The sequence below is a fragment of the Ambystoma mexicanum genome, chromosome 3p (genome assembly GCF_040938575.1).
Source record: "Ambystoma mexicanum isolate Mex_15411 chromosome 3p, UKY_AmexF1_1, whole genome shotgun sequence".
Lineage (NCBI taxonomy): Eukaryota > Metazoa > Chordata > Amphibia > Caudata > Ambystomatidae > Ambystoma > Ambystoma mexicanum.
The window spans coordinates 859546065-859558916 of NC_090925.1; positions in this window are offsets into that span (position 1 = coordinate 859546065).

A 12852-nucleotide genomic window follows, 5' to 3' on the forward strand; every position below is an offset into this window, starting at 1 on the left:
ATCTGGTAAGCTACCTTGCCAATGGCCTTGGTTACCTGAAAAGGGCCAACGAATTTGGGGGATAATTTGGAAGGTATTAGTCTCCTTGGGAGATATTTAGAAGATAACCAAACAAGATCCCCCGGCTGCTAAGTTGGTTCCTGGGTTCTCTTCTTGTCAGCTTGTCTTTTGGTTTTTTCTTGGGTATCCTTCAATACGGTACGTGCAAGATTATGTCCAGAATGAATGTTTTCCACCAATTCTTCAACAGCAGGTGAATTTGTTATCCGGGGTGAGGTGGTAGGTATTATTACAGGGTGAAAACCATAAGTACAATAAAACGGAGACATCTTGATCACTGAATGTTGAGAATTGTTATAAGCGATTTCTGCATAGGGAAGCAGCTCATTCCAGTTGTCTTGTGTAGCAGAGATAAAGCATCTGAGGTATTGCTCCAAAGATTGGTTAAGCCTTTCAGTCTGCCCATTACTTTGTGGATGGTAACCTGAGGTCAGGTTCCATTGTATGTTTAGAGATTGACATAAATTCTTCCAAAATGCCAAAATGTATTGCGGTCCCCTGTCAGAGATAATGCTCTTGGGTAACCCATGCAAGCGAAAAAAAAGTCTGTAGAAAACAGGATGCCATTTGGGCGGCTTTAGGAAGTTTCACCATGGGAATGAAGTGGGCCATCTTTGTCAAAGAATCAATGGTTACCATTATGGTGGTATTGCGGTTAGAAGGAGGTAGATCTACTATAAAATCGGTAGAAATCCTTTCCCAAGGTTGGTTGGGAATGGGAGGTTGAACCAACTTTCCTACTGGTAACTTCCTAGGTGTCTTTTCTTGAAGACATGTGTCACAAGAAGATCGGAAGTATTTGACATCAGTAGACAACGAAGACCACCAGAAATGACGGCTGATCAGTTCTTGTGTGTTGCCAATACCACGATGACCCGCGATCTTGTGGTCATGGCACATGTGCAACACTTGTTGTTGAAGGGACTCAGTAGGCACATACAGTTCCGTGTTGTGATAGTACAACCCTTGTTCTTCCTGGAGTTGGAACTTTTGAATATCAATATCGTTGATTTTATTTACTTGACTACGGACTTCTTGAAGGAATGTGGAGACTACAAAAACAAAAGTGGCTTGGGGTAATATTTTCTCATGAATACAACCTTCTTCTGATTGGAGGCTCCGAGACAAGGCATCAGCCAATTGATTATTGGTTCCTGAGATGTGGGTGATGACGAAGTCAAAGGAAGAAAAAAAATAAGCCCAGTGGGCTCGGCGGCTGTTTTGACATTCGTAATTTTGAAGGACCTTCAAGTTTCTGTGGTCGGTTCTGATAGTGATGGGATATTTCGCTCCAATCAGAAGATGTCTCCACTCTTGGCATGCCTTTTTTATAGCGAGTAATTCTTTTTCAAGAACAGTGTAATTCTGTTCTGAGGAGGATAAAGTTTTTGACATGTAAGCTATGGGGTGTTCTTTGCCATTTAGAGAAGTCTGTTTCAATACACCTCCAATAGCAGAATGGGAAGTATCGGTTTCAAGAATGAATGGCTTGGTTTGATCTGGTAATCTTAAGATGGGCGCTGATGAGAAGGCCATCTTGAGTTTGTCGATTGCTTGCTGTGTCTCCGTAGTCCAGATGTATTTTTTTCCTTTTTGTAGGAATGTAGTTAATGGTTTGATGATTTTAGAGAAGTTGGGGATTTATCTTCGATAGAAATTTGAGAACCCCACAAATCTTTGAATCTCTTTTACCCCTTGCGGGGCCTTCCATTGCAGAATGGCTTGCACCTTTTGGGGGTCCATGGAGGCCCCTTCTGCAGAAAGTATAAATCCCAAATAGGGAATACTGTCTTGATGAAACAAGCACTTCTCCAATTTGGCAAAGAGATGGTTGTTTTGTAGACGATGTAAAACTTTGGAAACATGATTTATGTGTTCATGCAGATTGTTGGAGAAGATCAGAATATCGTCTAGGTAGACGATTAATGAATGAAGTAACGTCTGAAAATAACTGGTCTACAAACCTCTGGAAAACAGAAGGTGCATTCGCTAACCCAAAGGGCATCACGCAATATTCGTATTGCCCAAAGGGTGTGCGGAACGCGGTTTTCCATTCGTCTCCGCTTTTGATCCGAATTAAATTATAGGCCCCTCTTAAATCCAGTTTCGTAAAAATGGAAGCACCCCTTACGGCTTCAAGGATATCTTGGATCAGGGGCAAAGGGTATCGGTCTTTGTGGGTGACTTTGTTTAACCCTCTATAATCAATACAGGGCCTGAGTTCCTTGCAATCTTTTTTAGGTATAAAGAATAAGGATGCCCCTGCCGGGCTTTTGGATTCTGTTATAAGCCAATGGCGCAAATTGGTTTTTAGATATTCCCGTAATGCTTCCTTTTCAGGATTTGACAAAGTATACATTCTTCCAAAGGGGATCTGAGCGTCAGGTAGCAGATCAATACTACAGTCTTATCTTCTGTGGGGAGGCAATTCCTTGAACTCCTCGTTGGAAAAGACTTTGTGGTACTTATGATAGCATTCAGGTAACATATTTAAGTTCAGTACTACAGAGGAGGGTTTCTGAGATGCGACATGAGAGTTTGATGTTTGCACTCCCGTGGCACAGTTCGGTAGTTTACAGACGAAATACAGTACTCCGATCCCAAAAACATAGTGCCGGCCTTCCAGTTAATGTAGGGATTATGTTTAGTCAACCACGGAATCCCTAGGATTATGGGGTAGGGTGCTGCCTTGATAAGATCAAAGACTACCTCTTCTTCGTGCGTGGATATCTTCATAGTGATGACTGAGGTATTCTCTTTTATAGGTCCGGAGGATAATCGTTTCCCATCTACTCCTTCAACCGGTGCAGCTGTGGTCTTGGATAAATGAGGTATGTTGTTCTTGTAAGCCCAGTCGGCATCCATAAATAGACCCACTGCGCGGCAATCAACAAGAGCTTGAACCCTTTCGATGGTGACGTCTTGGAATTGGATTGTAATCGGCAGAACCACCATCTGTGGTGAACTAGATACACAATTTAGGGAACTCTGAAAATTGGACCCCTTCATCGTTCCCCTTATGAACGGGTGGAGGCGTTTCCCGAGCACCGTGGAGGGACCAGGTTACAGTCCTTAAGTACATGCTTGTCGAATCCACAGTACATGCACAAGCCCAACGTACGTCTTCTATTCCTCTCCTCTGAAGTAAGAGGCCCTCGGGTTGTACCTGTTTGCATGGGTTCATCCTCAATGGCGCGTGATGTCCTGACCGATTCCCTTTTTACAGTTGGCGGAATTCCCTTTGCCTTTCCTTTTCTCTTTTCTAGATTTCTTTCTTGGATGTGATAATCCATTTGTAGGACAAGAGTAATCATTTCCGCTAAGTTATGTGGACGAGGAACTCGAGACAGCTCATCCTTCCATTCTTCGTTAACATTTCTCCTGAATATAGTTAGGAGGGCGTCATCTGACCATGCCGTCTCGTTAGCCAACTGTTTAAATTGCGTGATGAAAGCCAGAAGTTCACTATTTCCTTGTTTTAAATCAAGAATGTTTTCTTGGGCTGTGACCACTAATTCTCTGCGTCCAAACATGGCCTGCAGGCTATTTGTGAAGCCAGCTAGGGAGTCTAGGAGTTGGTTGTTTGTGGTCACCAATGGCGTAGCCCAAGCTAGGGCACTTCCTGATAGGTTAGATATCATAAAACTAACCTTAGATCGATCATTAGGGAAAAAGGCTGGTTTTAGCGTAAATTGTACAGTACAATAGTCAATAAACTCCTTAAGTCTCTTTGGATTGCCTTCATATTTTCCCATGGGTAGAGGTCCAGGGGGAATTCCCGTCCTTGAATGTACCATTTGGCGAAGCATGGTGTTCTCATTACGCAAAGTCTGTACTTCAGTATTTAGGTTTTGGACTGCTGCCATTAGTTGCTGGATTTGTTGATCCATGTTCACTCTTGTTTTAGGTGTTGCTATCTCTTACAATCTCTTACAAACACCACAATCTTGCTTTCGCCTTGTTGGTACTCGCGGGTCTTCGGGTTCAGTGGTAGTCTTGGAGAGGTAGGAGGCATCCCCCCGGAAGTCCAGAGACCATAAAACTGTGCTCTGTGCGACCAGGGAGCTACCCCCTGGGAAACCCTTGTGTGGAAGAAAACCCAGATTCAGATGGCGAGATGGAAGTCCAATGAAGAATATAAATCTTCCACGCGAAGTAGCAAAGATTAGCAGCAAGGGTATCAAGTAGAACAGGAGTCCAATGGAAAAGGTTATCGATCTTCACGTGGAGTAACGAACATTGGCAGCAGGGTTATCCGGAATTGAGGAGTCCAATGGAAGAGGAAAATACAGGAATAGACAGAGAAACGGTAAGGTAAGTGGACAAACGTCAGGTAGGAAGGAGAGTGGAGACGAGAAAAGAAGGCAAGCGCGAGGTAGCACGGAGAGCCAAGATCGGCGAAGAAATGCAGCGAGAAGGAAGGTAGGGGAGGCGATCTCCGCGCAGAGTGCGAGGAGAAAAAGTGTAGAATGAAAAATAGCCGATAGTTAGAAATGAGTCGAAAGCGGCAGAACGTCGAAAAATAGAAGGGAGCCGAGGGCGGAGCAAGCGGCGCGAAGCCGAAAGTAGAAGGGAGCCGAAAGCGGCAGAAGGGGCAGGTCTGCGGAGGCAGAGACGCCGCGAGCAAGGTAAACAGCGAAAAGCAACAAACGAGTAAGGAAAACCTTTGGAAAGGTTTGAGAGGGAGCGTAGCTAGCGGAGCAATGCTAAACGTAGCAGTAGAGTAGCAACGCAGTTACCGGTCAGTTCTTGGGGCTTAAGTACGAATGAATGGTAAACAGCGTGCTTCTCGGAAGCACGAAGACTAGACCTGCAATGTTAGTAAGTGGTAATACTGTCAAGCAGGCGCTATCTTGGATTCCACTGAGAATATCGCGGATTATGCATCTTCCAGTGTCTCCATAGGCTTCTAGGATTTCTTCTGACACATTGCCGTGGACTTGGCCAGGGCAGCCTTGGTGTGAGACCTAGTGCAGGGTTGTTCTGCTGTATCTGCCACAAGACCTTAGTCTCCGAGGTCATTTCCCAGCAGAACATTTCCAGGGGCTTGCCTCTGTACACTCACAGGTATCCTAACTAATCCACAATTCACAGTTAGAGTTACAGGAATGCTGAGAAAAAATAATTGCAACCAACAAAGCTCTCCCTTGGTGCCAGCTCCTATTTGTTTTGGTTGAATCTAAAACTAGATTGATTTCATAAAGGTTATTTAATGCTCAATTTAGAAAAGCGTGGTTGTCAGCATGAGTAATTCCCAAATAATTGTGTGGCTGCTACACAAACAAACTTGCAAAAATTATAAGAAAATGAGAAAAGGTTACTCAAATGCGCCAACTCAAAATTTCTTCTATCCTTATCTGTCAGAAACAATTTTTTCTCCTGATGAACCATTGATATAATCAATGTGGAAACATGTGACAAGAATTTAACCAAGGAGAATGTAATTAAATGGAACACAAGCACTGAAATTATTCTATTCTTGAACACAGAACTTTGTTTATTTCAAGATTTGAAAGTGAGAACCATTTTGGAAACTACCAGGTGTGATGAAAACACCAGGATAGACATTTTTTTTTCAATTAACAACTAAATTAAAAAAATTTAAGAGCATCATCTACATTGAATTAAGTTTTCTTTTTTTTTAAATATGGACTTAATCTAACTCTGTTTACTGAAAGTTTATTTGACTCACAAACGTATACTCCCAAAATTGAGAGTTACAGGAATAACTAGGAACTTGAGAAGGGGGTCCATCTGCCAACTTGGTGGACATCAGAGGAGCTCTGGCTAGTTCCTCTGGGTTTACCAATGTGGAATCCATCACAGTTCTGCTGGCCCTAGTGTCCCCAATGGCAGGGGTTTCTACTACATCTACCAGTACACTATCCTTAAAGTAATGCTTTGTGTTATCAGGATGGAGAAATATGCCTCAGCTACTTTAGGTCCCCAGGATCCCAGGGAAAGTAATACTACTTCAGATCCTATCCCACTGAGGAAAGAGTCTGAGGAGAAGGATGCCCCTATTCATATTCCTCCTCATCATGAGAGAGAGAAGGCCAGATTCATAGAGTGGACCATCATGGTTTTGACCTTTTATCTGGGGTCCCCTTTCACATAGTCACTGGCTCCACAAGCCACACAAGATCCACTGTGTCTTGGGGCATAGGGAGGCTCAGAGTAACCAGAATTGTGCTTGGGAGGATTAGTCCCATTGCCCTGTACATGGTCATGTGACTTACCCTTCTTTTTTTTTTTAAACAATTTTATTAATTTCTGTTTCAACAAACAATACAAACTAAACTTACAGTGCATGTGACAATATTGAGTGTGCATCACTTCGTCCAAGTCCATTGTTTCACCCATTCCCACCCCACCCTCCCGAGCCTACTCTCCTGCATGTTCCGCTGCTACGTCTTGCAGTAGGGATTCCCTTCCAATAGTTCCTATTGAATCCCGGTCACTTGACCCATCATACGAGAGCCCAAATAATTCAGCTATTACTTGCCTCCAAGCTATCAGGGTTCCAGCCTCTTCCTCTCCCCCGCCATTACATGCTTCCTGCCATACTGTGGTTTCTACCTCTGCCCATTTCTGTAGATCTCCCCACCATATTTCCGTTCTTGGTCTATGACATGCCTTCCACCCCGTAGCGATTCTTCTCTTTGCCAGGACATACGCCAGATCTTTCAGTTTGCTCACATGCTTGAGTTTACGTTGTCTAGAAAACCCGCCTATCATACAAGCCCATACTGTATCCACCTCCATTTTGATCCCTTTTTCTTCCATCCTGTGTGCTATTTCGCTCCAAAAACTCTCTATTATTGGCCATGACCAGAACATGTGTACCATTGCGGTGTTTTCTTTGTTGCATTTGGGGCATGATTGTCTTCCTGTATTTTTGAATTTAGCTATCCTTTGAGGTGTCATATATGCTCTGTGCGCTATATATAATTGTATCCGCTGTAATCTAGTATTCCGTGACACTTTTTTGTGATAGCCTTGGGCCCGCGCCCACATCTCATCACTCATTGGGGCGGCCACTTCCCCTTCCCAGTCCTGTCTGAGTTGTACCACTTCCTTCCCCACTTTAGCCATCATCTCATATATTCTAGATATTTCCTGTCCCCCCTCTGCTATGTCATATATTGTGCTATGGTAGTGTCCGGTACATCTGCTAATACCTCTTTTGACCAGGTCTCTTTAATTCGCTGCACCATCCTGTGGTATGTGATAGACTGCCCCACGTGTAACCCCGTTTCATCTACTAGCCCCTCAAAATCCTGTATACTCCCCTCTTGCCATATGTCACCCATTGTTGCTATCCCCACCGGTTCCCAGTGCTGCCTAATCATTAGGCTGAGTTGCTTTTCTTTACCCGCCAGAGCGACTAATGGGACATGCGGGGAGCACGGGGAGGGATTCTCCATTAACTGACAGGCTCTCCGCCATATCTCCCACCCAAGTATCATCATCCTTGGGCGTCCTACCATATCCGACTTGGGAAGCCACAACATTTCTTTTAGGAAGAATGGGGGCACAGTCCAATCTGAACAGCCTGTATTCGAAGGTCGGTTCCTCAGAGAGCCATTTCGCTACGTATTGTAGCTGACATGCTATATAATACATTTCGTAGTTCAGTATTTTAATGCCCCCTTTCTCGTATGAGTTCCGTAGCTTCCATAGGCCACTCTGTTCCTTGTCCCGTGCCAGAGGAATTCCCGGCATATGCTATCCAACCTGGCAAAGAGTCGTCTAGGTATCAAGTATGAGATGTTCGCAAAATAGTGCAGCAACCTTGGTAGTACCACCATTTTAAGCATTGCCCCCGTCCCATCATTGCTAAGGGGAGCTTCACCAAAAACTTCATACTGTTTTCAATATTTTTAATGGCTTTCTCTGTGTTGTGTTGATGTTCTGCTTCCACTGTGTGATATATGTCTACCCCCAAGATATCGGAACATGTTGACCTCCCATGGAATCTGCAGTATCGGTAGCTACTTTAACGGGATCCCCCTATACCTACCCAATGGAAATACACAAGACTTTTTGGGGTTCACCGCTATGCCTGAAAGCTTTGCAAATCTCTCCATCACTTCTAACACATACTGGAGATTCTCTTCCGGTTAGCGTAGGTACAACAACATATCATCAGCGTACAAGGAAATTAGTTGCGGCTCCCCCTTTATGGTGATGCCTATCACCTCATACTGCTGCCTCAAGTATATTGCCAGAGCCTCTGAGGCCAGAATATACAGCATGGGGGACCACAGACATCCCTGCCAAGTGCCTCTACTGAGTTGCCATCTCTCCGATATGATCACACCTGTCTTAACCCTGGCCAGCGCGCGCTATATAATAGCTTAGCCCATTTCAGATACTCCGGTCCTATACCATAATTGGTCAGGGCCGCGATCAGCCATGGCCATTTGACTGAGTCAAAGGCCTTTATTGCATCTAGCGACACTATCGCCATCTCACCCTCATCTTCATTTGCATGTTCTATGACTCGGTGTTGTTGCCTGAGGTTGTTGGTTATGTTCCTATTGGGGATGTGGCCGGTCTGATCTGGGTGTATTAATTTATTGAGGACCCTCCTCATTCTGTTTGCCAAGACCGCGGTTAATATTTTACTGTCCTGGTTCAACATTGACAGGGGCCTGTAAGAGCCACAGTCACAGCCAGACTTATTGGGTTTGGGAAGTGGTACAATAATCGCCTCTCTCAAGGACTGGTAGTCTCCCAACCTCATATGCCTCATTTAGCATATCTAAGAGCGGGGGAAGCACCTCGTTTTTATCCATCAGTCCCCGGGGTCTTACTGGTGGGTAGCTGCTTCACTACCTCCTCCAATTCCTCTAGGGTAATCGGTGTGTCCAACTCCTCTCTCTCTTCCACGCTAATCTGTGGCAATCCAATATCCTCTAGTGTTTCTCCTATTTCCTTGCTGTCGCTTCCCTCCTTGTCTCCATATAGGAGCCGCTAGTAATCTGCGAATTCCTTATTAACTCCCTCTTGGGTGTCTACTATGCACCCATCTTCCTTCACTATCGTTCTAATTGTAGGTCTGGGAGTCTCGCTTTTATGTAGCCATGCCAGAACTCTCCCTGGTTTGTCCCCCCCTGCTTGCTGTCTCTCTATGTACTTTTTGTAATTCAAATTGCATAACCGTTCCCAGTATCCTGCGCATTTCTGTTGCAGCCTAAGTACTTCTTCATTGTCCTCTTTGCTATTGCCTCCCCTTTGCAACACGGTTTCTAGCTCCGTTTCCACTTCCTGTAGTTTGACCAAGATCCCTCCTTGTAGTCCCTTTGACTTCGCTATGGCTATCCCCCTTATTACCACTTTAAAGGCTTCCCAGAGCGTGCCCGCTGTATCAATGCTGCCAGTGTTGATCTCGAAATAACTTATTATTTCCTCTCTCATGTCCTCCCTGAAAATATTGTCTTTCAGCATCTCTGCTCGTAGGCGCCACGTCGGTATCTTTGCTCTCGGGGGTCTGTATTGCCATACTAGTATCAACGGCGAATGGTCTGACAGGACCCTCGCCTTATATTCTACTTGCGCTATTTCTGTCATTAGTCCATGTGTAATGAACACATAGTCCAGTCTAGTATGCAGGTTCTGGGTGGCTGAATAATGTGAATATTGTCTTTCCTGCGGGTGGTGTGACCTCCATGCATCATCTAACCCAAAATCTGCTAACAATGCCTGCTATGTCCTAGCAGCTGGGGTGGGTCTGTCTATTTTGGTATCCAATCTGTCTGTTTTCGGGTTTAGCACACAATTAAAGTCTCCTCCCCAGATCACCGCTCCCCCTTGGCTCGCCCCAAGTTTATTATATAAAGTTCTAAAGTATGTCGCCGTGTCCTGATATGGGGCATATGTGTTTATGACACATATTTCCTTGTTTTCCACCATCCCCTTTATTACGACCATCCTCCCATCTGGCTCCACTGTACATTGCAGTAGCTGAAACGGGACATGAGGTGCCACCCAAGTAATTACCCCTCTGGCATAGGCTGAATATGCTGCACCTACTACTGTCCCCTTCCACTTTTTTCGGATCACTTCCAACTTTTCTTGCGTTAAGTGAGTCTCTTGTAGCAAGGCTATGTCAATTTTCTGCCTGCGCAGATACATCATGAACTTTTTCCTTTTTAAGTAGCTATTGAGCCCCCTAACATTCCAAGTAACTATTTTAAGGTCTCCCAAACATATTAGATTCCCGCTCTCCGCAAACTCAATCCCCTTCTCATTACATGTAGGCTTGTTCCCCAACTTCTCCAACATCCCCAACCTTTCCCAACTCCTTTTACCCTAACTCCCGTCCCTCCCCCATCCCTCCCGTCCCCAACCCCTCACTCCACACCCCCTCCCCCCCAACTGTTGCCCAGCTCCATCCCTGGATCTCAAGCTCCCCCACATCTAGTCCCTTTCTTGGCGCTGCCTGTACTTGGGTCTCAGTGGGGAGATGCTGCCCTATCGGCGCACCTACTATGTCCACTAATGGGGATAAAGCGCATATATCCTGTAGCTCGATATATCTGTAAGGTGCAGCGCCAGGCTTCACATATTCAGGCTAATTATGTCTATATTCCAGTCCACAGTGTTCATTAGCACACACACACATATATATATATATGTGCAGGTATATATATATATATATATATATGGCAAGTGGCCCCTGCCCAGCTGCCATTCAGCTCCAGCTATCCATGTCCCTTTACGCTATGCAATGTCGCTCCCCCCCTTTAGTCCCCAAGTTGTCGGATCACTTAGCCTCTCCATCTCGATCCTGGTCTCCCTCTGACTCCGGGCATCCGTGCGTGTCCAACCAGCATGTCTCTTTTAGTTCCGCTGGGTATAGCAGCATGTATTTTATCACTGCCGTGCATAATCTTCTCTTGACAGCCACATAGCTATATCGTTGCCTCTGCACCAGCATAGTATAATCCGAATGGGCCGTGATCGTTGCTTGCTTACGCTCAAGTTACAGTACCACCTTTTCGGAGGAATTCTAGGATCTTCTCTCGATCTCTGTAGTTCAAGATTTTTGCAATTATAGCTCTGGGCGGCGCTCCTGGCTTTGGTCTTCTAGTTTGGGCTTGATGCGCCCGCTCTACTGCAAATCCTTAGGAGAGTTTGACAGCTCCCACTGCCTGGAGTAGCATATTCTCTATATAGTCCGTGTGGTCTGTGCCTTCCTCCCCTTCCGGCAGACCCACCATGCATATGTTGCTCCATCTAGCTCGTCTTCAGCTTCTTCTGCCCGGTTTTCCAAATTCGCCACCTGCTGTTTCAGTACGTGTACCTCTTTTGCGTTAGTGGTGCTTAGTTCCTCATTCCTCTTCTCGGCGCTTTCAAAGCTACTGGTTCTGTCCGCCAGCGCCCTCACGTCTTGCTGTAATAAGTTAACATCTATCCCCACCGTGTCTATCTTCTTTTCTAGCGCTTCTTTGAGCTCGGTCATTGCTAGGCCCCACAAGGATTTAAGTTCTGTGATAGCCTCGAGTATCCGTTGGTCATCTCTCAACATGCTCTTAGCCTCTTGCACCTTCGTCCCGGACTTTGTTGGGGGAGTTGTAGGCTGTTGCGCTTTAGCGAATATGTCCATGGTCGGCTGCTTCACTTTGCCTTCTGGGCCATTTTTGTGGGCTCTTTTCTGCACACTAGCAGCTTACTTCTCGCGTCAACGCACCGTGCCACCGCTTGCTTGCTTTCCACTGTTTGGGTCCCCGCATTGGTGCCCTCTGCCTCGTTTCCTGCTCCCAACACAATTCCGTTTCTTCCAGGCAAGAGCCCAGCGCCTTGTATGCTTGGTGTATGTTATGCAAGAGGGCCGTACTGTGCAGCCGTGCAGCAAATCATTGCGCCTGCCTGTCGTCCACATGTGGCTCTCCTTCTCTCAGGGCCGCCTAATTCACCACTCCTCTGTCCACTTCAAACTTCCCCTGCAGCCCTGATATGCCCAGGGGCTCATTCTGCTGGCCTACTCACTATTGCCCTATGATGCCAGCTCCCTGCCCTTGCTGTGGCATGTGCTGTGTTGCACGCTCCTCCTTACAGTGGGGAAAGGGTCCTCCGGTTCGTTGCGCTGCCGATTGCCTTGGCAGCGTACCTGCTTCGCGTGTCACGGGGCCTCCGACTTCCTCACGTCCCCAGTGCTGCACGCTCCAAGTTGCGCTCAACCGCTGCAGCCCCCGCTGCCCACTGTGCTACTCTCCACGGGGAGGGGGTTCCCAGCCTTCACGCTGTAGCAGGGCTGTACGCTCCTCTTCCTCGTCGGGGCACGGCTATCAGCTGTCCTCAAGTTCAGCTCAAGTAGTGGCTGCAGGCTGCCAGTAACCTGCTCGTTACTTGTATCTGATTCCGCCGAGGAGTCCTTTGTTCTGGACTTCCGCCATTTTGGCATCCATTGCACTGTCCCAGCCCGGGATATAAAGTCACACAACTAGTGCTACTTTGTCTCTTGCCTTCCGCCGACCTGCTCACTCTGTGCCTGGATTGCTCACACACTTTTCCATGTATTTTGATGTTAGAATCCGCCGCTCAGAGGCACGCATTACTCAGGATCAATTTGTCGGATCACAGAGCTCTCAGGTATTGCAGCCTATTCCATGGCTGCTTAGCCACGCCCCCTGACTTACCCTTCTTAAACATTTTGTGGCCTTTTCGGGGAATTAGATTTTTCAGGTGACCCACCCTTTTTCTCTTTGTGCTTCTTTCCCTCCTCCTGCTTACTAGAAGCAGGATTATCCTACGGAACACTCTATGGGATACCCACATGTCAGC